This window comes from Bactrocera tryoni, chromosome 5 (genome assembly GCF_016617805.1).
Source record: "Bactrocera tryoni isolate S06 chromosome 5, CSIRO_BtryS06_freeze2, whole genome shotgun sequence".
Taxonomy (NCBI): domain Eukaryota; kingdom Metazoa; phylum Arthropoda; class Insecta; order Diptera; family Tephritidae; genus Bactrocera; species Bactrocera tryoni.
This window is the reverse complement of record NC_052503.1, coordinates 26716154-26743050: the sequence shown is the minus strand read 5'-3', so window position 1 is coordinate 26743050 and position 26897 is coordinate 26716154. Positions and strand designations below refer to the sequence as shown.

Sequence of the window (26897 nt, the reverse complement as noted above, 5' to 3'; positions counted from 1 at the left end):
TCAGCTCTTCAAAATTTTGGCAAAAGCAAAGGCTAGAAGACTACAACTCTTCATACAGACAAAGCAGAAAAGATTCTTTACGACGGGGTGGTCACGTTTAACTATCACTTATAGATAAGAAGGAACTTAGTATTACGGTAAGAATTATTTTACGGTGTTAACATTTCTGAACTCTGAGATCTCACCTCCAAAAACTAGAAAAGGTGCAATCAGCTGCACATAGGGCATGTTTTTTTCTCATATAAAAAAATAAATATATTTTATTAGATTTTTTTTATTATTACAAACGTAAACTATTAGCAAAGAAATTCTGAAAAATGCCTGTTTTAGTTAAAATCTTAACTTAGAATTCTGACGAAGGAAAAAACTGGAAACTGGATTTTTGGCAGACATTTTTACAAAAAAATTAAAATTTCGGAACCTTGTTTTTTTCAAGTAGTTGTATTCGAAAAAAAATCTTTCGTCCAAGGCCATAAAGATTGGACCTCAAAGACCTGTGTAAAATTTCATGAAGATCAGTTAAGTAGTTCTCGAGAAAATTTGCCAAGCGACTTCAAAACGACAGTTTCGAGAAAAAGCGCACAAGTCCTTAAGGCTGTATCTTCGAAACTAATACTAGCTTCAACTTGGAAATATAGGACGATATTCTAAAGGTATTGTAGAATTTAATATGGTAATAAAAAAAATCGATTTTCTGAAACCCCCATAAGAAAGACTTTAAAGCATTATTTTTGCGATTTAATCAATTGAGTTGGAGTATTTGTCATTCAAATTTTAAATAAGTTAGTGTGTTAAAGTAGAAGAAATCAAACCTGGATTTTTTTACAATGTTTAGATGGACTTCACTCGAGAGCACAACGAGTGGCGATTGCTACCTTAAGCGATTTCTTTCTTTAACCAATAAAATTGGTTTTGTGGGTATTGTAGGTAAGTGTTACCAAGGCCAAAATTTATGTTTTTTGTACATGTATATGTAATATATAGACATAATGATTTTTGTATTATCTTTATATGAAGGCACATAAGACCTAAGGTCGCGATGCAATCCTCATCTCTTTATGATGAAGCTGCTTCATTTAAGTACCTTTATCCAAAAAATTTATTTATCACTTATGACGTCAATATCAAGTATATATTTTCTTCAAAATATTCAAAAATGTGGTATAAAATTGGGTGTTTAAGCAGCAGCTACAGTTAGATGATAATTTTTAGAAATATGTACCATCGAATTTGAACACACGTACATGCAGACATGTTTTGTATAACTTTGATCACGCAACAAAGTTATTAGATAAATAGATAAGTAATAACATGGAAAATGCGTAAAATGAGATATACTACAAAAACAACAAAAACAACAAAGAAGTAAAATTTCGCCATTAGCGAATCATTACAAAGAGAAAGATCCAAAACAGAGTAAAAAAATGTTCGAGCTGAAAAAATTGTTTAACAAAAAAGTAAACAAAGAACGTACAAAAAAAAAGATAATAAAATAATTTAAGGCCAAATTAGATACATACTCGCATACTTGTATATACATATGTGTATATGTTTATAACTTTATGCATAAATGTTCGTGTAGATTCATATCAACATGCCGAAGGCGATAACACACCTCAGGCAAGATTTTTTGCTCACCTAAAAATGTATGTTTGTGCCTGTGTGTATTTGTAAGAAGGTATCTTTATATACATGCAGGTATATGTTTCTACATACATATGTGCTTATGTTTGAATGGTAATCATGAAATTTATCAAAATTGATGTGCTAATTGTTATATAGGAGCGAAAGAAATAAATTGTTCTACAAACAAACTGTGAAAAAACCAACGAAATATATGAAATTGAATCATAACGAAAAATTTGGAGAGCTCAACATTCTATGTATTGTGTAATCATGAGTTTTTTTCAACAAAAATTAAAAGAAGACGTGTGCAAAATTTCAGATCGATATTTCAAAAAATAAGGGATTAGTTCACGTATATACGTATATGAACTTGGCAAAATCGATTTAGCCCGCCTCGCTGATCAAAAATACATATAACGGGTGATTCAAGTAGAGGTACTTTTGCAATAGCATTTTTTTGACAGAACACGTGTCATGCTGTCATGATGTTTTTGTTCAGTATTGTCAAGAAAAGACTTACGCCTGAACAAGGTTTACAAATCGTTCAACCTTATGGAATTTTTGACGTATTTTACGTCGAGTTCTTAAATTGAAAGCGTACAAAATACATCCTGTATAAGAACATAAGCCGCTCGACCTTCCCAAGCAATATCGCTTCGCTCTATGGGCTCTTGAAAAGTTCCAAGAAGATCCGACGTTTTGGCGCCAAATTTTGTTTAGCTATAAGGCTCATTTCTGGCTCAACTGGTATGTAAGCAAGGAAAATTGCCACATTTGGGACGAAGAGCATTCAGAAGAGATTCAGGAGCTGCCGTTTCGTCCAGGAAAAACAACGGTTTGGTGTAGTTTTAGGCTTGGTGGAATCTTCTATCCATATTTCTTCAAAAATGATGTGCCACTTCCCACACATAGAATCAATCAATGGATTTATTGAAGGAACACTTTGGTGAGCAGATAATTTCACATTTTGAGTAAGTCGATTGGCCACCAAGATCGTGTACCACACCGTTAGACTTTTTCCTGTGGAGATATGTAAAGTCTAAACTCTATGCGGGCAATCTCGATTCGATTCAGGCCTTGGAGCTTCGAATGATACTAAATATTCGCCTTACATTTGAAATTTCTGTGTTTTTTATTGAAAAAAGTAGGGAACCTCGAAAAGGATCACCGTTTACACTACAGAATCGGTTCTATTATGATTTGATGGATTCAAGTGCGATATTTGCCCACAAGTTTTCTCAACTGTCATCAGATCTAGAGCGCTCTCCCAGAAATTTTCAGATATTTCGTCTTACTCGTGACAAAGCGTGGTACAAGCGAAGCCATTATTTTACCATTTTATCAACCTTGAACCTACTGGATATTTGTAAGCCGACCATGCCTAAAGATTCGCTGGTGGCTCGAAACTGATGTATTATTGGTTTTCGAATATTTACGACTCGCTCAAGCCCAAAGTAATATTACTGTTCGTACAATATAAGCTTTTTCTATGGATCGGGATTCTAAACTGCATTTTTAATGCCCTGAATAGTCTGTGATGAATAAGCATGAAAGTTCATGTAAGATACTTGAGAATCTAGTATACTTTCTATAATTATTTTCAAGGCTTTGAAAACAAGAAAATCATGTTAATCCAACGGTTTTGATATTCGTACATTGAGTTTTTGGAATGGAGATCAAAAACATAGCCTAAATAATTTTGAGGAGTGTTACTGAATTGACAGCTCTTGTTCAGATATAAAACCGGATTGAACAACAAAATACAAAACGCTGACAATGAGCGGGTAAAGACCTGAGACCAAATTTGGAAAACAAATTTTGTGAAGACAAAAATTGTGTATCGAAATCATGCGTCACTGGTCTACGGGCCATAAGGTATTCGGATATCAGGGTTTAATTACGAATTTCTAACTGGTAAAAACAAGTTAATTACCTATAAGCCTTATTGAACTCTGGAAAATCACCTTCACAGCTTAAATGTCAAACGAAAAGAGGAAGCGCTGGAAATTACCGTATTATAAGAACAAATTCACCGACTAATAAGGCAAAATGACTCAGAAAATGACAAAAGAAACAAAAATGGCTAATTCAACTTGTTTTTTTTTTTACGACAGCAAAAGCACTGTAATTCACAAACAAAGAAGAAAGAAAATCAGGAAAAAATATGCAATAAAAACTGACAAGCCAGCGACGACGTCACAACGCCAACGTCATGTGGCATTATTTTCGGAGGGTTGAAAATACACGCGTATTATTAAATTATAGAAGCAGAGCAAAGCGTTTATAGTGGAAATATACGGTAAATAAAGGTGGAAAGGGGAGTGGGGGGAGCACAAATTAGCGGGACTATTGGTAGACGAATAGGAGCACAAAATAAAAGGAAACATTTTTTATGTGCGTTTGTGTGTATTTATGTGTGTGTGTGTGTGTGACTATGTGTGGGTGTAAATGTAGAACGCGCTGGCACAAGGGTGCAATGACTGACGGCTGGAGTTAAGAGTTCGCACGCGTGAAACAAACGGAATCAATGTAACAAAGGGAAACAAACGAAGAACAAGAACAAGGGCGCAAATGGAAGAAAGGAAAGTGTTTAACACAGTGGCAGAAAGGAGTAAAAAGCAGGCGGCAATTACAACTAAAAATGCCAAGGCGACAACAGCGGCATAGCGAAAAACTCAGCCGTGAAGAAGCAGTACGTTTGTATGTGTGTGTATGTGTATAGGTGTTAGTGTGGCGAAAGGGGTGGCAAAGCTGTGCTGGTGAAATCTTCAGCTGACCATGCAGGCGGCAAGTAAGGCGCACATGCTGGTTGTGCTGCCACTCAGTAGCAAAATATGCCAACACAAACACACGCACATGCACGGCCAACGTGCCCGATCAACAACGACACACTTACGCCTACATATACATACATATAAACAGTCATTCATAGAATGGCACACGCTGAAACAAAGCGGCAAACACCTTCAACCATTGTGGCGTTGTGCGAAGCGGCGCTGCCAGCGGAAGTATGTTGTATACATAGGTATGTGTGTGTGTGGAAAGGTGCGCTTGGAGAGGGTAAGTGTATGTATGTAGGGCGCTGGCCAAATGGGTGCCCGACATTCGCTTGGGCGCTTTGCTTGTTGTTAAGCTATAATTGTATACGTATGTATGTATATACATAAGTGCCACTGCATGCAGGTGTATAGGGGTGGCCAGCACTGTCGAACGTTAGTGGGCGCACATGGCGGTTCAAAGCACACCGAACGGCGGCAAAGTGGATGAAAAAAAAACACAAAGGTAAGCTCAAAGAAGTAGCAAAAGTATGTAAGTACGTAGCTAGGTGGTTGTATGTACATATGTATGTAAATGTGGTGGCATACAAAAATTGCGCAGGAAAAGCGAGTACACTCTGTTGGTTTTGTTGTTGTTGTTTGCTACGTTTACCGACACTGGTAATTTGCTATCTTTTTTGTTTGTAGTTGTTTGTGGCGTTGGAATTTATTTGTTGCTGCTCTTTTGGCATATAAGTTTGTACCAACATGCAAACACAAACACACACACAGACACTTAGACATTACGCGCTGCTTGTTCGTTGTCTGCTGTTTTAAAAGACTTTTTTGTTGCCACCGTTGAGAAAATGAAATGCCATAGACAAAACAAAAGCGAGAAAGCATAGAAATACATAAATGTGTGTGTGTGTGTGTGTGAAAGAACAAAACAAAAGCTTGCATGTATATAAATAAATTAACGGATTTGGCAGATAAATCAAGTGTGTAGACAATGGAAAGAAGAATTTGACAAAGATTAATAATTAAAGTACAAAGAAATAGAGAGAGCGTAAGGGCGCGGGAGAGAGACACAAAGACAGTTGAATAGATAAGTGGGGAGGGTGTTAGGAAAATTAAAAGCATAATTGTACTGTAAAATATTACAGCTTAAAAAAATTAAATTCAATAGAAATTAAAAGCTAGAATAAACGTTAATATAGGCTGAATTGAAAGGCAGATATGGTTGGAAATGAATTTTTTTTTCGTATATTATAGCTTTGCTTTGAGTAATAATTTTTGACAAATTTCATTAAAATATCATCTCAATTAAAAATGTTTTCCATACAAGTAGCTGAGGTTGATCAAACAGTTTGTATGACAGCTATGTCCAATAGTGATGCGATTTGAAAAATTTCTTGAGAACATTTAGGGTCACTTTAAACAATAATTCATGCCAAATTTAGTAAAGATAACTTGTCAAATAAAAAAGTTTTTCATACAAGGAGCTCAGTTTGGTCAATCAGTTTGTATGGCGGCTATATCTAATAGTGATTGGATCTCACTGATTTCTTGGGGACTTATAGCATTATCTTCAACAATAACACATGGCAAATTTGGTTAAGATATTTTGTCAAATAAAAAAGTTTTTCGTACAAAAACTTCATTTGAATCGTTTAGTTTTTATGGCAGCTACATGATATGTATACTCGTACTAGTCCAATACGCCCAATACAAGTATGTTTGGAGATTAAAGATCTGTTTTGGAAAATAGTTCATGCTAAGTTTCTTGAATATATTCCGTCAAATAGTTGAAGATTTTGTTATTTTTAGTCTTAAATCATTTCCATTCCAACATTGTTTCCCATCTGTACCTCTATTAGGTAATAACGGTATTTTCAAATAAAAATTGCAATAACTTTGTTTACTAATTTGAGATATTTTTTTAGTTCCCATTTTGAACGTCATGTAACTCTCTAAGTGGTCTCCATTTTATGCTTTATTCCATGGAAATAAAAAACAAAAAACAAAAAAAAATATGTATTTGAAATTTAAATTCTAAATGCTTATAAAAACATGCTAAAATATTCCTTAAAATAATTTTTCTGCTACACATATTACATATTACATATATAGACAGCTTAAGGCTCTGGAAATGTGTTGCGGATTAACTAGAAAAATGCACCAGATTAACAAGAGATTTACAACTCGAAAACTATAAATAACAAAAAAAAAATCAGATATATAAATTATATGTTGTAGTAAAACTGCATATTTTTTGTTTTTGTTAAATTTCGTTTTCAGTAATCTTGCAAAGCTTGCTAAAAGTAGGCAGAGTAGCTCAGCTCTGGATACGGAGAGCAAAAAGTAAGAGGAAAACAAAATATTTTTCTGCACTTTCTTTGTATAGAACTTAAGAGATCACTCGTAATCTTGGCATATTCTTCAAACAATAATCACCATATAATAATGTAGTAAAGAGAGTTCATATATTTTGATTAAGTTGAAGAATGAACCAACTATGTTTCTTCCTGAGGGGGTAGGTTAGTCTATGATTAACAAAAACTTGATTATATTCTTATGGCTTAAAGTCCACTTTCTCACACCACAAATTTTAAATCAATTGATATTATGCTGAAAAGAATATTTTCTCTTTCCAAATCTCTGTCAAAATCCCAGTAGTACGAACTTTTTGGGTCATTCAATTTGGACACTTAGGGGGTTCCATGGATATACGGATTTCAAAAAAATCGAATTTTTTTATTGTCTTATTAAATTTTACAACACCTTTAGAACATTGTCCTAAGTTTTGAAGTTCATCCAAGTTATAGTTTCGGAGATACAGTCTTTAGAACTTGTGCGCTCGAGGCTAGCTAGGCTAAGTGTGCCGTCCTTAAACGTGTTTTTCTCGAAATTGTGTTTTTGAAGATTGTTGGCAACATTTTCCGAGAACTACTCAACCGATCTTAATGAAATTTTACACAGGTCTTTGAGAAACAATTCTTAAAGACTTGGCCCAAGGATTTTTTTTCGATTATAATTATTTGAATAACAAAATGTCGCTAAATTTTCAATGAAATTTTCTCTTTTTTTTTTTGAAAAAAATGTCTCCCAAAAATCCAATTTTAGTTTTATTTTTGCTTCGTCCATATTCCAAAATAAGGTTTTAACTAAAACACATATTTTTCACATTAGATGATCCTCTAAGGAGTTATCCTGCCAACGCGGACGCATTTTTTTCAGAGGGGTCATCGGAAACGGTGTCGCAACGGCTGAGTTTAAAATATTTTTCCAAAAATTTCAGAATTTCTTTGTTAATAGTAAATGTACAAACAATGGAAATGTACAGAATAATGGAAATTCTAATAAACCATTTAAGTTTTTATATGAATTGCTGAAAAAATACTGTTTTTTAACCGAGGAAACCTATGTAACCCCTTGAAGTACTTGGATTCAATTCGTGAATTATATAATATGAAAAAGCTGATTTAAATATTAAAATAGTGCAGGAAGTTCTATTTCCTTCACCGGAATTTTATTAAAAGCCTTTAAAATCTTTCAATATCCAAATAAACTTTTCAAAAAACTTGATTAGCAGAATTATTGTATGTTCTAAGCACAATTAACATCCCCATCGTTATCTGAGAGTACCTAATTATCAACCAGCGCTATTTATACACATTTTATTAACTGGATTTTGAAGAGCTAATTTCACAAACGTCATAGAATAAATTGATAAGGTGATAAGATAAGAATACAAAGCAACAAAGTGGTTCTAACAGATAAAAGCTTTTATCGTACAGATTGCAACAATTTGCAACAAAGTAATGAAAAGTGAGGTTATTTTATTAGATTATCTTTGATAAGATACATATCTGTTAATTTGTTGCGTAAACACATGTTTTTGTTTTTAAACTGTTACATGCATAACGGGTACGGCAGCCAGTGCATGGGATTTTTAAACGTGATAAAGTTTCCTACAGTCAACTGAAGTTAAACAAATTACATACTTATAGATATAATATTTGTAAATTAAACAGTGAAGTACTCCGCAGTCAGCAGGTAATGACGCATCCACAAGATACTTTTCGAATTTCGTCTTCACTGTTTATTCGCCATAGCTGCAGAAGAGAGCAAAAGTCAACAGAAGCAACCGCCAGCGAGATAAGAAATACTAGAAACATGTTAAGCCAAAGAGTAACGTCAATACGAAGCGAGCAACATTAGGAAGCAGACAGACGGACAGAAACTGCAATGGCATTCCAGCGCCAACATCATTGACGACTACTTTGACTACTTCGACTACTTATGTCATCCAGTCAAGCTGGTATGGTTACTATTTTTTGTTGCAAGTGACAACGAGAATTGCAAAGAATCTATGCACACATATTGCATACATACATATCTACAAACATACATACAAAAGTATGTAGTCATAAATAACATGTGGAAATATGAGTAAATGGCGTGAAGTCAGTTTAACACTATGCACTGGCTCACTGTTGGTGGAGGAGATGAGGGAGGGGAATTTATAAAATACCTACTATTAAATTTAACCTAACAAAATTATATTTATTATGTTATTAAAAAGATATATAAAACAAGACTTTAAAACAATTTTATAAAAAATTAAATTATTAAATATTTTTAAAAATAATTAAGTGATTAATTTAATAAACAATATTTCATAAAATATAACTAATTAAACAAAATTAAATTCTACTCAACCTATGATCAACATAATCGGCCTACTGAGCTTACTATTCGGGACATCATCACCCGTCTTGAGACCCAGCATTCAGTATTGGAAAATATTCGACTAAATAGACCACGTGTAGGAAGCAGTTAAGAAAATATAACAGTCGTGGCTGACAGTGTACACGAAGACAGTGGAGAGTCGATTCGGCACCATTCGCAGCAAGTCGGACTGAGGTATGGAACGACTTGGCACATATTACGTTGAGATCTTAAATTGAAAGCGTACAAAATGCAGCTTGTGCAAAAACCAAGACCGCTCGACCTACCTAAGAGATACTGCTTCGATCTAAGGGCTCTTGAAAAATTCCAAAAAGAAGTTCCGTTTTCGAGCCAAATTTTTTTTCAGTGTAAAGACCAATTTATGGCTTAATGGGTAAGCAAATAAGCAAAATTTACGTTTAAGTTGGCAATATTTTTTATGCTAATTAAATACCTTAATTTCAAATTTTATTTTAATTTAAATTAACTTTACTTTCAGTTTAAATTTTATTTATTTTACATTTAAAGGTGAAACATTTTTAAATTTATTTGATTATAATTGCAAATTTTATTAAAAATTTAATTCAAGTTATTTTTATTTATTGAAAATAATGCAAAAATTTAAATTTATATTTATATAAAATTAAATTAATTAAACGAAATTTATTAATTTAATTTATGCAATTAATTTATAATTAATTTATTAAATTTATTTTATACAATGCAATTTATAATTAATTAATTTAGTTTATTTAAAAACTCAATTTTGACTAAATTAATTTATTTGATTTTGCTTAATTAAATTAATTGTATATAAATACAAGTTTTTAAATTAATTAATTAAATTTACATTTGTTAATTTTTTTTAAGATGTAAAAATTTTATTTAAATTATTTTAAGACAGAGTTAATGTAATTGAAATTATTTCTGTTCATTTTAAAATCACGAAAATAATTAAATACATTATTTAATTTATATTTATGAAGTTGTTATATGCTTTTTTAGGCTGATTTACTTTACTGACGTTGCATTTTTCTTTAATTTCAATTAAGATAGCATAAACACATAAGTTAAGTACAATTTAATGATTTTGAAAAAAAAATAATAAGCTGAATACAAAATATTAAAATTGTAATTGTGATTTCATGATATCAAAAACAAAATTGTAATTAAGTGCTATGAGAAAAATTAAATTAATGCAAAAATAATTGGAAATTGAAATACATACATATGTTCATAATAAATATTTGTTAAAAAAAAATTTGATCCCAATTAAAAATAAATAACAAAAATATTGCTTATGTAAAATAAAATCGTTTTTTTTTTAATTTTATCGCATAATTGATTCTAAATAAAATAAATTTATGTAAAATAAAATCGATTTTTTTTTTAATTTAATCGCATAATTGATTCTAAATAAAATATTTGCGTACCAACTAAAATCCAATACAAATAAATAAATAAATTGATCAAATTAACACCGTAATTTTACCGCGAATATTCGCTGCACTTGTAAATAATTGTAAACAAGCTTTTCTCCAATATGCCTACACGCGAATTCGTCTTGCTCATTTGACGTGGTCAGGCGTGAGACGAAGACTATGAAGAAAGCAGAAAGGAAATAACGAAAGCACGCCTATGTATTGGTGCGTCATTGAGGAGAGAAATTCATAGCCTGCCAGCTGACGAGCGGCGGCCCAGCTCCAGGCGTTGACGAAGTGCTGAGGCAAATAACAAACTACAAATCTGCTACAGGCGCATATATTTACACAGACAAAGCTATACACAGTCACACATAGATATACATATAGATATATGCATACGCAAAGTTAAGCAACAATGTTTGCAGATACATTCAGATAAGTGTTTGTTTGTATGTATGTAACTAGATGGCTGAATACTCACTTATAGACTGTCTGAGATACGGCTAATTTAAATAATCACTGCTCTTTGCTGGATGCTAGTTTTCCACTCTTCTTCGTTGTTGTTGTTATTGTTGTTGCTGTTGTTGTCTTAGGTATTGAATGCTGTAAACGTCACCAAAACAGACGACGCACAAAACAAAATTGAAAATCGGTGTTAAAAAACAAAAAACGAAAATCGGCAAATTGGCGTATATTTTCGGGCAGACAATGGCGAGAAAATGCGAAAATTTTAGCAAACAGCTGGCAACGTACGTTTTTTTGCTTTAACTCCCTAATTGAATTGATTGAATTTTCGACACTAAATTGAGTGGCGTTGTGCGCGACTTTGTCTAAAACAAGCGACCATTCGACTGACTTTATCGCTGAAACCGTTATTATTAATTATGACAAATGGCATATGTGCCGTCGACGCCAACCGAGCGATAACGCAATGCGGTGGGTGTAGCGCACACACAAAGTAAGAACAACAACAGCAAAAAAAAAAAACGAAAATCAAAAAAATATTGCAAAGTCCAAAATAATGAAAAAATTTTCCAAAAGTGGCTATGACGAAATTACACAACTGCGCAAATAGACTATTTTCGCGTTGACTTTGTGCCGAATTCGCGCTGCTTTTTTAACAAACTTTTATTTTTATTTCAATTTTTATTTTCATGTGCACTTTGCAAAACACTTGTTATTGTGTTGGTAACATATGTATTTGATTCTCAAGTAATTTTCAACGCAATTCTTCTTTTTAATTTTTTTTATACACATAAAAACTTTATTATTTTTCAATATTATTTATTTTTTTTTATTAAAAAAATTACTTCTTAGGAAAACATGAATTTTCACACTCACTTTAATTTTGCTATTTAATTTTCTGCGCACAAACTTGTTTGGCTTTTCGCTGGTTTTAATAATTTTTACTGCTTCTTCTACTTCGTTATTTTCGTAGCTCCACGTTGGCAATTTTGCGGTATTTTTTCTAATTAGTTACTACTTTTTTTCTGATTTTTTTTCTTCATACAAAAATATATTACTCGCTGTTAAGCGTTCTATGCCGTTTTTGCAATCGCGTTTGCATATGTATGTGTGCGCGAGTACGTGTGTGTGTGTATGTCGGAGGAAGTTTACTTGCCGCGTTGGTAGTGTAGCAAGCGTTTGGAGCGACAATGGCGTTGGTGGTGGTGAATGGTAGTAGTGGTGACGACGATGGCGGCGGCGGCGGAGGCAAATAATTCTGACTACGAATAATGAGAAAACACGGCGACTACGGAGACCACAACAACCCTACAGCAGCTGATGTCAATGAAGACTGATGAAAACATACCCAGGCCGCAATCAGCCGGTCGTCGGAGCGTAAGCCACTGCAACAATGCTGTTTTGGCTCTGAGAGTCACATGCCACAGTTAATATAATTTTCGTTCTCTAGTTACTCATACTCTTCGTTTGCGCTCTTAAACGTGTTGCAGCTCTTGATTTTGTGAACATATTATCAGCACAGAGTTGCCAGTGCAATGTGGTGGCGCGTTTTAGAGATTTATTTTATATTGTTTGTTTATTTTATGGTATTTTTGGTTTTTTAAAATTGAGTAAAGTTTATAGCATAGTAGAAAAAATTTCAATGACGTTATACCGAATTATCAATTAATTTCTTTTTTATCTCAAATTGTCGTTTTAAATTCAGTGTCGCTTTAGGAAAATTAATATTTATGCCAATTGTGTAAACCGCGAAAACATTCTTCTTAAGCAAACAAAATTTCTGATAATCATGTAATGTAATACGGACATACATAAATATTTGAGTAGAACACGGAATTCCGTAAAGGTCGTGTAGTCATCAAACACTTGCTCTCATGCGAGTTGTTTATTCATCTTTGTTAAAAACGATAACATCAAAAAAGGTCAAAGTACTGTTTGAAAATTCTCGTGTTCGCTTCACAGAGATATCAAGACCTCTCAGTATAACTTGTGGATCGACTAATCACATTTTGGTTAACATACCAAAAGATCTGAATCTTTGACAAAGATGACGTCTATTAGAGAAATATAAAAGCATTGCTTTACCACATCGCTGATCATCTTATATGCATCAAACACAAGATGATAGAGATCCTTCTTCTGCTCGTCTCATTTGGGTAATGTGCTTTTGTTTCGTTGAGTTTTGAAAGGCTCAATATTCTCCCCTCTCCTTGCTTTGCAAATCCTGTTTATGTAGACGGATTTTGCCCGAAGACTTCTCTTCCCTTATTCCAGCTTTGCTCAATTGTTTTGTAGTAGTGGAAAGTATGGGGGATCTAAGTATCCTACTACTTCCTCACTTGATGTTGTTATTTTATGCTAAAGGGTCTCCGCTTTAAGAAGCTATCTCCGTATATTCTAATATTTGTCCTATATGAACGGCTGATAGCTACGGCCGGCTTATGGCGGATCATAATACTTGAAGTCTTGTCAAGTTTTTATGCGACGGCTTTGAGAACAATATTAAATAATGAACATGACTTCGAAACTATCCTATATAAACGGCTGATAGCTACGGCCGGCTTATGGTGGATCATGATACTTGAAGTCCTGTCGGGTTTTTATGCGACGGCTTTGAGAACAATATTAAATAATGAACATGACTTCGGAACTGTCTAACAGTGAAGCGAATGGTACTCCAAAAATTTTTCGAAAACCTAAATTTGCTAAAAACACTAAAGGCCACCGAAGCTGGGGCTTATAACAAGAACATATGTATACGGAAATTTGGATTAAGCGTTGTTATACCTCTATAAACTTAGGAGCATTGGGAAGCGTTAATAAAGCTTTTTATAGGAAAAACGTTCAATTTTGACCAGATGTTCCTAGTCCGGATTATTGGTAAGTTTAAAAAATTAAGAAAATGTCTAAAATGATTAAATATCACACAATTTTCTAACATTTTTTAACATTTTTTTGTGCCAAGAATTTTCAAATCTCCTCTTTTGTGCACTAAATGATGGCAACTCTGCCATCTTGTGCGTCTGATTCGTTTTTAGTAGTGAGCAAATTTCTGTCGACGTGTGCGCTTTTTAATTACAAAAACAAAAAAATTACGGTTGTTTTGCGCTTTGTTCTTCCGTTTGTATTATTTATTGTTCTGCTTTTAAGCTCAAGCGCCGGCATCGACCAATATCGGCATGACAGCTTCATAAATTACAATTTCGAAGTTAGAAAAGTAAATGCAATGAACAAAAAAATTTTTAAATAACACCACAATTGCATAAAAAGCACTAAATGTGACATACATACATACATACCGACAGAACCGCCGATAACATGAACATACGCGCTACATAGTTAAGCGCCTATTAAGTTTTTCAAGCACACACACACACATGCATAAGTATGCGTGTATTTGCGGTGTCGTCAATTTTCTAATATATTTGCATTTAAATTCTAATTTCGTTGTTCCCCTTTTTGTTGGCTTTTCGCCGCTTATCTGGTTCGTGACATTTGGCAAGTGGTACTAAGTATCCAAGTCCATATTGTGCTCGTTTTATTGCTATTTATTTATTTAAATATATTTTTTTCATTTATTCGCCTTTACCTACACACACACACACACTTCACTTGTGCTTTATGACTTCTTATTTTGTGTTTGTTGTATTTGTTGTTGTCGTTCTCTATTGCTGCTAGCAGTTTACTAGTTTGTTTTGTTTGTTGTGCTATTTCTCAAGTAGCGGCGAACTATTATAATAGAAATATTTGTATAGTCGCCGCTCTCTGCCTTTGACGAAAGAGCGGCCATGGCGTAAGAGCCGATATCGTAGATGTGATAGACTGCGGTTTTTATCAGAATTTGTTTGCTTTTCTTGTTGTTCGTGTGAGCGCAAAGAAATTAGTTTAATGTGCGTATGTATGGCTGGGTGTGTGCGTGTGTGTTTGAGAGAGCGCCAATCGCCGATGTGGCAGATTGAGTCAGCCCAGTGCCACCCAGTTTTGGCACAGTGGAGTAGTTTGTTGAATGTTTTAATAATAATTCTATTTTTACACATATATTTCAAAAAAAAAGTATAACTGATTGTTTTGCAGCTCTATTAGCCAATTTAAGTGCCCTCAAAAGTATGCTTTAATTTTTATTAAGTGTCAAATTAATAAAATTGCAAACTCAATTTTATAAAGAATATTTTGGGTTGGTATAAAACCATTTTTGTGCCAGTTATCTCTCAAGAAATCAGAAAAACCAACTATCGAAAACGGAAAATGTGTCCCTACGACACATCGACTGAACCAACTACATTCTTGAGCACTTATAAGATCGATTCGATGAGTAATCCACCACATAGGGTTGTTCTGACTTGGCATCAAATAACAAGTACGAAAAAAGACCTCAAGAGGCAATTATGCGTTCAGGACGTATGTATGTTTTGGAGATATCTCAATTAGAGTAGCAAAAGTACTTTGAGAATTGGTTCAAACGCTTAAAACAGTGTATAGATCTTAATTGAAAAACAATAAATTTTGTGTGCAGAATCAACTTTCTGGTGGCGAAGTATTCAGAATGTTGGAGAAGGCCTTCGGTGATAATGGTTTGTCGCGAGCAAGTGTTTTTGATTGGTACATATTATTCAATGAGTCGAGAACGCGTTGACGACGAACTTCATCCAGGAAGGCCATCAGCATCAACTGATGATCAACATGTCAATAAAATAAAGGAATTGGTGGTTCAGCATTGACGATGAACGGGCGGAGATCTTACTGGCATCGTTGGAATATCGGAAGGATCAGTGAACACCATTTTGAAAGATCATTTGGGCCTAAGAAAAGTGAAAGCACGAGTGGTTCCAAAATCAGTAAATTAAAAATTAAAACGGCGTCGTGTTAACGCCATGAAACTATGCTTTCCGACTACCAGGATGTCATGAAGTTTATTATTACTGGCTATGTGTCTTGGATCTATGCTTGTAGTGAACTCCAAATTCCTTACGACCGGCCAAACTGTCAGCAAGGAATACAATTTGAGTGTTATGAGTCGTTTGCGCGTAGCTGATTGTGAAATAAACGGATTTAGGGGCCAACAGATCGCGGTTTTTGCACCACTATAATGCACTGTCGCATACTGCATTGATTCTTCGTAAGTATTTCGCCAAATTTTCAACCAATATCGGGTCGCAATCACCATATTTGCCGAATTTAGGTCCGCGTGACTTCTGGCTATTTAGCAAACTTAGAGAACCGCTCCGGAGGAACCGTTTTGAGTCATTTGGAGACATTAAACGTAAGTTGGTACGGACATTGAAAGATATTCCGAAAATTGACTTTAACGACTGTTTTGAGGATTGGAAAAAACGTTAGAATAAGTGTATTGGAGCCAAAGGGGATTATTTTGAGGTGACGACACCGATTTTGAAGAATAAGTTAAGATATTTTTATATTATTATATATATTTTTTGCTCATAGCAGTATATCTACATTCTTAATCTAAATGCTGACGACAGATTTGACAGACTTTTCTATTTTATTTAATTTTTTTTAATCTTTTTGTAGTGTAAGTTTCTACATACTGACATGTACATATATACATATGTATACATTTCTTTAAGCATATGTACGAGTATATGCAAAAAACTTGCTAATTTATTTCACACTCGTTTTTGGCTTCAACAATCCGCAGAAAAAAAGTCAAATCGATTGGGTAATACCAAAAACATGCCAAACAAAACACACAAATATGACGTCATTGTTTATACACATACACACATTACAGGCATGAAAAGTTAGACGTTGAAAAAAGTAAAAAAAAGTAAAAATATTACGAAAAATATGCATTAATGGAAATAGTATTACGAATAGCCGGCATTTGGAACAAAATATGATGGATTGTCGACGTTTATAGGCACAAGTGTATATATGTATGTGCGTGTGAGTATGGACCCATTTAAGCTAATAAGAGAGCGCCAGCGCGCAAAAATTAGCTGGAAACAAAAAGTTGAACCAACAATTTAAATACATACAGGTATATATAGTACATTTACTTATTCATATGTAAATATGTTAGCAGCCACATTCAAAGTAAATGTAGTGGAAGTAGCGAAAACAAAATTAATCATAAGAATGAATTCACTATTAAAAGCTGATGATTGAGTAAACAGCAAAGCGGCGTAATGCGCCTACATGCATACTTACATATATACATTCAACATACACACAATTATACACATGAACACATCTATTATTTATGCGTATGTTTGTTGTATGCACAGCATGTAAGCATGCCGGTTGAGTCCGGCCGTTGTTTATACCAAAAATAAACTGATAATGTAAAAATAATTGTGAATTGAGTGAAAATGCAGCCACACAAAGCCACAGACATATAAAATAGATGAGCGATAATAGCTAAAACTGCCATGTGGCTCATACATTTGTACATAGATACGGGGTAAACAAAGCCGAGTGCAAAATTCATGGAAAATGAAAAAAATATAATAAAAATGTGATATTAAATGGATGCAATTGCAAATATTTAAAAAAAAATTTAAAAAATTGAAAACATAAAAAAATAATTGAAAAAATAAAAAAAAAATTTAAAAAAATTAAAAAGAAATTTAAAAATTGATTAAAAAAACTGAATCAAATGGTTAAAATTAAAAAATATGTAAAAAAATGCAAAAATAGTTTTAAAAACTAATTAAATAATAATATTAAATGAATGCATAGCTAAAAAAAAATAAAAAAGAAACAATAAAAAAATTAGAAATAAAAGAAGAATAAGTAAATTCAAAAAAAACTGAAAAATAATTTTATAAACTAATTAAAAAAATGAATCAAATAGCAAAAAATAAAAATAAATAAATTTAAAAACTAATAAAAACAAGTAAGGAAGGGCTAAGTTCGGGTGTCACCGAACATTTTATACTCTCGCATGATAAAGTGATAATCGAGATTTCATTATCCGTCATTTACATATTTTTTTTATTTTGCTGCAAAATTAATTAGGTTAGTAGTTCCTGAGATATGGTTTTGGTCCAGAAGTGGGCGACGCCACCCCTATTTTCAATTTTAAAAAAAAGCCTGGGTGCAGCTTCCTTCTGCCATTTCTTCCGTAAAATTTAGTGTTTCTGACGTTTTTTGTTAGTCGGTTAACGCACTTTTAGTGATTTTCAACGTAACCTTTGTTGGGAGGTGGGCGTGGTTATTATCCGATTTCTTCCATTTTTGAACTGTATATGGAAATCCCTGAAGAAAACGACTCTGTAGAGTTTGGCTGACATAGCTATAGTAGTTTCCGAGATATGTACAAAAAACTTAGTAGGGGGCGGGGCCACTCCCACTTTTCCAAAAAAATTACGGCCAAATATGCCGCTCCTTAATGCGATCCTTTGTGCCAAATTTCACTTTAATATCTTTATTTATGGCTTAGTTATGACACTTTATAGGTTTTCGGTTTCCGCCATTTTGTGGGCGTGGCAGTTGGCCGATTTTGCCCATCTTCGAACTTAACCTTCTTATGGAGCCAAGAAATACGTGTACCAAGTTTCATCACGATATCCAATTTTTACTCAAGTTACAGCTTGCACGGACGGACGGACGGACAGACAGACATCCGGATTTCAACTCTACTCGTCACCCTGATCACTTTGGTATATATAACCCTATATCTGACTCTTTTAGTTTTAGGACTTACAAACAACCGTTATGTGAACAAAACTATAATACTCTCCTTAGCAACTTTGTTGCGAGAGTATAAAAATCCAAACAAAAGCGAATCGTCATAATGTTGCTGAATTGCAGGCAGCGCAACAATTAATTTGTAAAAGCAATGAATGCATTTGAATGTGCCCATATGGAAAGCAAATGCACTGCACACACACACCCACACATACTAACAAAGAAGCGGGTATGACAAGCCACTTTATTCAGTCGCATTTATGCAGCGAGCGATAAGAAGTCCACACTGTCCGCGTAGTGGTATCTTTTATTTTCATTTACACACATATGTATGTATCTATGTATACCCACATAACTATGTGTGCATACATAGATGCCTTCAAATGTGTAATCACACAGAAAAAGTGGGCCGCAACATTTATGCCAAGACTCTACTAACCAACAATGCTCGCCGCTGTTTAATCACAATCAATAGCAACAATAACAAAAACACTGGAAAATCGTTACGTACATGCATACATAAAGATGTAGCGTAGTTGTAATCGAACAGCCGTTATGGCATTTAGGCGCTGCCCTTGTGTGATAACTGTATTTTGTACGCGACACACTAACATATTTGTGTAAATAGAAAATTGTAGGCGTACAAATCCCTTGTTGTTGTGATATCCTGTCTGCCTAACTGCCGGCTGATTTGGCTGACCGTAGCTTCTTGTTGTTGCAATGGTTGTCGTTTCGATACTGGATTTTTTGTCGCGCGGGCGACATTTGTATTGAATGGCGAATATTTTATCAGCCGAGCGACTAGCAGATTTATCTCGATTCCACCCCCTTTTTCAGCAATAGCCGGAAGTCGTAGGCTTGAGGTACACACACATATGCACTTGCATGCATATATGTATATAAATTACTACTTATACATACATACATACATATATATTTTTTGCTTATCTCAAGTGCAGATGTTGTATTCACCGCTGTACATACAACTACTTCTGAACACATACATATTTATTATAATGGTTGGGTCTAAGGCTTGTTTTACAGATAACAATCTTAGTAATTTTTCAGTGAAATTTTATTCTTAGAAAAACTATTGAGCGCAAAATTAAATCTGTCGTCAAATTTCACTGGAAAAACAAACCACTAACTTTTTCGGTTTTTGGATGAAGACGAAAAAAGAAGAAAAGATTAGTTCTATATAAGCTTTCCAAGCTTTGTGATTTGTGATTTCTTAGATCTGGAGCGGTTTGACCTCATACTTATACTAAGATACTCATAAATTTCTGTGAAAAATTTAGAATGGCTGGCTTTTCAATAGAAACACTACAAAAATAGGCTGAAAGGGACAGCAAAGACGCCATATTTTCCCTGCTGACATTTCTCTTCAGTTTGCCATTTCATCATTGAAAGATATACGATCCAACAACGAGTCGAAATTTTGAAAATTTAGTACCGAAATTCGGAGACAGTGGCCTCAACTTTAAGAGCGCTACGTTCAACTTTTCGTCATCATAATCGTCCTATCAGATTAGTAATTGAGCGTCTAGTGGAAAAATTTGAATCCATAGGCACAGTACAAAATGTTCCCGTGCCAGTGAGACAAAGAAGCACCCGTAGTGTCGAGAATATTGCTGCCACTAGCGCATCAATTGAGGAAGACCCAAATCAGTCTCTCACACGTCGTTCTCAAGCATTGGACATATCTGTGACGACGTTTTGGGAAAAGGTCTTAGCCCACATCCTAACAAGATCAAACTGACGCAAGCACTGAAGCCGTTTGACCATCAGAATCGTCGTGTGTTCGTGAATTGGGCTGAGCAACAAGTTGAAAATTTTCGGGATTTTTATCGAAATATCATCTTCAGCGATGACGCTCTTTGCAGGATAAATGGCTTCGTTAAAAGCAAAATATGCGTTATTGGTCAAACAGCAATCCACACGTACTCCATGAATCACCATTGCATCCCGAAAAAATTACGGTTTGGTGCGGTTTATGAGCCGGTTGCGTCATTGGGCTGTACTTTTTCCGTGATGATCAAGATCAGCACGTTAGTGTGAATGGGAATCGCTAAAGCTCAATGATAACCGAATTATTTTGACATTTCGAATCCACTAGATATGACCTATCATTAAGCTAACAACCGTTCTGCAGTCTTTTCGAGACCGTGTGAGTAAAAAGCATGGGTTTTTCCTTCGGTGCAGTGATCGTGGCAATCTTGTATGTCTATAATTCATTCCATCACCCCAACTAAACTGATGTCACTTTTCGCAATTCCATCAGCCATTCCGTTTCCTGAATTCCTTTTTGGCTAGAAACCTAGCATATATGCAGCCGCTTTCCGACAGCCACTACATCCATAGCCTCCCTGCTTCTTGCAAGTTGTGAAAGCAAACGCCTTTTTTAAGTTATACAGCACAATCTTTCAACGTGAGTGTTCCGGTAGATAATTGTTTATTCTTTAAACTAAGTCTTCTACTTGTCTTTCTAAATAACAATTCCAGATCCAGATGGTCTAATCATAACGTGATAAATGTCAGAGCACTGTTTTGTTGAGAGCAGTTGTAAATTAGAATGAACGAAGTTTCTCAAAACACTTAACATTGCATTTACATATATTTGAGTTACAGTATCTGAGAAATTTCTGACAAGGATTGTCTGTATAACTTATTCGAAGTATTTGGAGACTATGATATTAAAAGCATTGAAAATATAGCTTAAAACTGATAAACTAATGCCATCAGCTTTATTTTAAATAATGAAGGATTCTTATAGAGAATTGAATTGAGAGTTGAGTTGCTGAAAGCCGGATATTTTATCGCTAGGATGCCAGTGGCAGGTTTTTCTTTCCTAGTGCATCCATTTAGATTATAGAAACAGCTCCTTGGCAATGTTTGGAAGATATTTGGATTATTATTATTTTAAGAGGAGAGGTTTAAAAGGCAATTTTAAGCTATTCATTAAATTGACTGTTTTGATATGTAAGCATACTACATTTTCTGAGAGACACTGCAAATATCGGGAGAAAAAAGAGCAACATTGATTAACCCAATATTATTTGAGTTTCACAACGCAGTCGGTGAAGATCGTGAAGTCATCGAAAACTTGCTCTTTCGAGTATCTCTGCTAATGACGTTAAAATCCACGAAATTAAAAGAAGCAGTATTCATACTCGCCGTGTTGGCATCAGAAAGTCAGTAGAAGAACTCAACAACTCTTATAGTTAATCTTTTGATTATGAAAAGTTTTATTGATAGGCTCATATCAAAAGATTATTTTTTGCAGAAACGTCGTCGAATAAAGATCATAAAAGATATACTTGAGACATATAGTAGGTTTTTGAATATGACGTCGAAAATGTCAAGCATTCGCTAGAAAAATCATTCGCTCAAAAATCAAACGAAACCGGTTTACCAAAAAAAAAAAAACTCTGATTACACTTGTACTGACTGAGGAGCATATGTATTTTGAAGGTAATAACAAAGATTTGTATTAAAATGTATTTTTGTCAGTTCGGTTCAAACTTGATCATTAGTTATATAGTATGTACGCCAAAATTTAGGTGTTTTTACAAAAATTCAGCTTGGTTAAAATTCGAAAAGATTGTCAGTATAATTTGAAATAGTAATGGTTTGTCAAAAAAGTCTTGCGGTATATTTATTGATTTTTTTTTTATTGAAATTGAAATGAATTTTTGATGATGCTACTATGCCGGTCTCTTTCGACCAATTCAGCGATTTTATCGCAATTTTCGACGACAGGCTTTCCGGTGCGTGGCACATCTTCGAACACCTCTACACCAGAACAGAAGTGTGTACTTCAAGCCTACGACTTCCGGCTATTGCTGAAAAAGGGGGTGGAATCGAGATAAATCTGCTAGTCGCTCGGCTGATAAAATATTCGCCATTCAATACAAATGTCGCCCGCGCGACAAAAACCCCAGTATCGAAACGACAACCATTGAAGCCATCGTTGTGCGGTGGAAATGGAAACTGTATCGGGTCCATAAACTGCGCAAATTTTATTGGCGGCTTGAGATGCATTTTTGCCTTTATCGTAGTACTCGTAGTACTGTAAAATATGCCGTATTTTCTCTTTATTTTGCTCCATGTTTGCGACGCTATAACTCACGAACGACTTAAAAGAAACGACAATCAATCAAACACGTGTTAGCGCGTGAAATGAGCATTCCAAAAAGGTATAGCATGATCCGATGCGACAAAACTAGAACTACGCGCTTTCAGCGCCAACTAGCAAAAATACCGCAAGACTTTTTTGACAACCTATTATGTCTAATTAACACTTTTAAACGGAATTAGTAGAGCAAGTCACAAACTGAGCAACAAGATCTATGTAATTCAGATATGTGGGATAGTAACGAAACGAACGGACTATATGAACTGTTAAAGAGTTTTGTGGTATTAGAAACTGTGATGCGCATCACTCTTTTGTATAGAAATTATTTTTAGCGAATAACATTTTAGTACTACATTAACTCTTTTCATTAAGGAAATAAGTCTTAAAGCGGTGAGATCTTCATTTAGTGGTTTTGACATACTTAATAAATCTATATTAATTAGTAGAGCAAAAGGGCTTTCAATAAATATTCTACCAAAAAAAAAATAGAACAGAATTAGAATCACGAATTCACTTAATTACATACATATGTATGTATAAAGCGAGATTAGTGCAGCAAGATTCTACAAGCTACATAAAATCTACTTGCAAACAATCAAATATTGGAGTCAAGTGATGAGCGAGAGTAAATTTGGCTAGGCTGCTGCTAAGAGTATTCTGCTAGAGGGTGTGCCTGCTGATGACAGCTCACATTGTTGTCACACCATTCACCTGTGCCATAAGTCACGTTAAATAAGACTCGATAATCAACGAGAAATACTAGTAAGCTTTGGCAAGGCGTTGGTGACTAAGGTGTGTGGGTTGGTAGGTTGGCTTACTTGCCGATTTTTTTTTTACCATTTTCGCTTTCGATGGCAGCAGGAAAACGACACTAAACGAATAAAAGAATAGTTGAGCAAAGTGAATGGAATGGATGGGAAGGAGGGAAGACCAGCAAAGAGGAGGAGAAAGCGGCAAATAGAAAAGCTGGCTAAATAAGCAGAAACAAAAAATTATCATAATGTAGTACAATAACAACAACAGCAATGAAAGCTGCGTAGCAAACAAAAAGGTTTACAGTGAGCAGTAGGAAATGTAATTAAGATAAAACCGACGGGTGTCGAAAGCATGAAAGGCAGCAGCCAGCAGTCAAGTGAACAGCGCGCTCGATAATATACTCTGGTAAACATACACAAACCTACATATGTATAAGGCGCATCAGTAATCGGAGAATTATTGCAAATTGCAGATGATTGTCTACAAAAACAGCAAAAATGCCAATAACAAGAAGCAGCTTTGCAAACAAACAAACACACATACATGCACAATTACACAAGGCTACCAGCACAATGACGGCTTTCAGGCTTGCTAAATTGTAGAGGTGGCACACACACACACACACACACCCAACCGCACAAACATTGCTGCCGGCAAGTGTATGCATTCATGTGGGCGCCCCAAATCGCCGGAAGGTGGCTCAACGCCAAACAAAGTCAAGAAAATTCGCAAATAAAAAATGCATAGAAAAAGTATTAACCAACAAATACATTTGTACAAATAATTGTAGGTCGTGCATATGCATGTATGTGCATATATTTGCATTTGTTGTGTGGTTGTGTGCGTGCATCATTGATTCACTTGGGAGCGCATTTAATTGAAATCGATTAGCTGCGAGAAAAATACATACATATGTACGCTTGGTAAAATACGCAAACACGTGTGTATATCTATATATGTATGCACATTTGTATGTCTATATGTATGTCTATATGCGTTTGTAGCTGTAGGCACACATGTGGCTCTTTTTGTTATCGAAAGCTGTGTGCTGTTGGCTTATTTTGTTGTTATCATCTACATACATATATACGATTCATATGAATTCAAATGTTCTGTAACGATTCACTGTTATGTGTATGTACATGTGTCTATATGTATGTTTCATAGACATACTTATAATTTATTGTATAGGCGTACAATTGAATTGAATCGAAATTGCGCTAAGGTGAATCAGCGCTGGGGAATTTTCATTTATCAACACTTGCGGTATATAGCTATATATATATATATATGTAGACATATGCCTACCCTTGAAAAAATTGCAAAACATTTATTTACACATACATACATATATACATATGTATATTTGTAAGAAGGGGAAAGCTTTTTGTGCTTAAAATAGACTGCACTTGAGCTACGTATGCGATGATCTACAGCTATGAATAAGAATTATAAAATGCCTACAAAACCCTTAAAAAAACTGAATAAAAAACACAAAGAAGAAACGAAAACAAGAAAAGACATTAACATTGGCTACAGCGAATCTATAATACCCTTCACAAGTGTATTTATTATAGCAACAAATGGTATACAATTTCTTTATCTTGTTTTGGATCGATCAAAGTGTATGACAGCTATATGCTTTAGTGGGCCGATCTGAACAATTTCTTCGGAGATTACATTGTTGCTTTAGAGAATAATCTATACCAAATTTCGTGAATATATCTTGTCAAATGTGACAGTCTTCCATACAAGAACTTGATTCCGATCATTCAGTTTGTATTGCAGCTATATGTTGTAGTGGTCCCATATCGGCAGTTCCGACAAATGAGCAGCTTCTTGAAGAGAAAATGACGTTTGCAAAACGATATCTTAAATACTGAGGGACTAGTTCGTATATATACAGACAGACGGACATGGCTAAATCGACTCAGCTCAACATACTGATCATTTATATATATACTTTATAAGGTCTCCGACGCTTCCTTCCGGGTGTTACAAACTTCGTGACAAACTTAATATACCCTGTTCAGGGTATAATTAGCATTCTGTAAAGGATGTGTTTCGAGCGTCTCGCTCATAATCGGCCTATTGAGCGTACTACCCGCGACACCATCATCCATCATGAGACACATCATTCATTATTGAATAATATTATATTAGACCAAATAGACCAAGTCCAGCACGCAGTGAAGAAAATTTAGCAGCCGGAGCTAAGAATGTACACGGAGACAGCGGAGAGTCGATTCGACGCCGTTCGGAGCAACTCTGACTGACGTATGGAACGACTTTGCGAAAGATTGCAAATTATAACTTGTGCAAGAACGAAGCTGCTAGACATCGCTTCGCTCTTGAAAAGTTTCATGAAGATCCGATTCGATCGAGACAAATGTTTTCCAGTTATGAGCCCTATTTCTGGCTCAATGGGTATTTAAACAAGCTAAATTGTCGCATTTATCGACTATTTGAGGGCTGAAAATAAGGCTCTCGACGACATTTCTTCCTCTTCTTTACTGGCGTAGACACAGCTTACGCGATTACAGCCGAGTTACCAACAGCGCGCCAGTAGTTTCATCTTTTCGCAACTGGAAAAGCCACGCGAAGCTAGGTCCTTCTCGACCTGGTCTTTCCAACGGAGTGAAGGTCTTGCGCTGCTTCTCTTGATACGCTGAACTATGTCTATGTCGTCGTATAACTCATACAGCTCATCGTTCCATCGAATGCGCTATTCGCCGTGGCCAATGCGCAAAGGACCAGAAATCTTTCGCAGAACCTCTCTCTCGAAAACTCGCAACGTCGACTCATCAGTTGTTGTCATCGTTCATGCCTCTGCACCATATAGCAGGACAGGAATAATGAGTGACTTATAGAGTTTGGCTTTTGTTCGTCGAGAGAGGACTTTAACTGAGAATTTCTAATAAGTTTTGGGTCGGTCGATTGGGCATCAATATCTTGTGATTTTTTCCTTGGGTGATATGTTAAGTCTAAAGTCTAAGCGGACTATCCCGCTTCGATTTAGGCTTTAGAGCAAAACATCACGCATGTTATTCGCCAGTTACCAGTTGAAATGCTTGAACGAGTCATCGAAAATTGGACTCAACGGATAAACCATTTGAGACGTGATGCCAATATTTGAAATAGATAATCATCAAAAAACAAATCCCACATGATGTAATGGCTATTTTTATGCCGAATTTCGCGAAGTTACTTGAATAAATAAAAAAGTTTTCCATGCAAGAGTTTGAGTTTGTTCGATGTGTTTGTCTGGCAGCTATATCCCATTGTAGTTCAACGTCGGCGGTTCCAACAAATAGCAGTTTCTTGAAGAAAAGCGGACGTGTGCAAAATTTTAGA

The 26897-nt window shown here is 34.8% G+C and overlaps 1 protein-coding gene across 8 annotated transcripts in view; it reads right to left on the bottom strand.

The window, feature by feature from the left end:
• The window catches only part of LOC120777162 (protein alan shepard), a 153186-nt gene that overhangs the window by 67488 nt on the left and 58801 nt on the right, over window positions 1-26897 (bottom strand). The window contains exons 1-2 of one of the 8 annotated variants that reach the window (XM_040108310.1): window positions 11879-12323; window positions 11019-11140 (exon numbers count right to left, since the gene is read on the bottom strand). The exons of 6 other annotated variants lie outside the window; for them this stretch is intronic. The gene's annotated coding sequence lies outside the window, so the exon portion shown is untranslated. Of the gene's footprint in view, window positions 1-11018; window positions 11483-11878; window positions 12324-26897 lie in introns of those variants that run through there. One more of the 8 variants, XM_040108309.1, reaches the window with a different exon arrangement.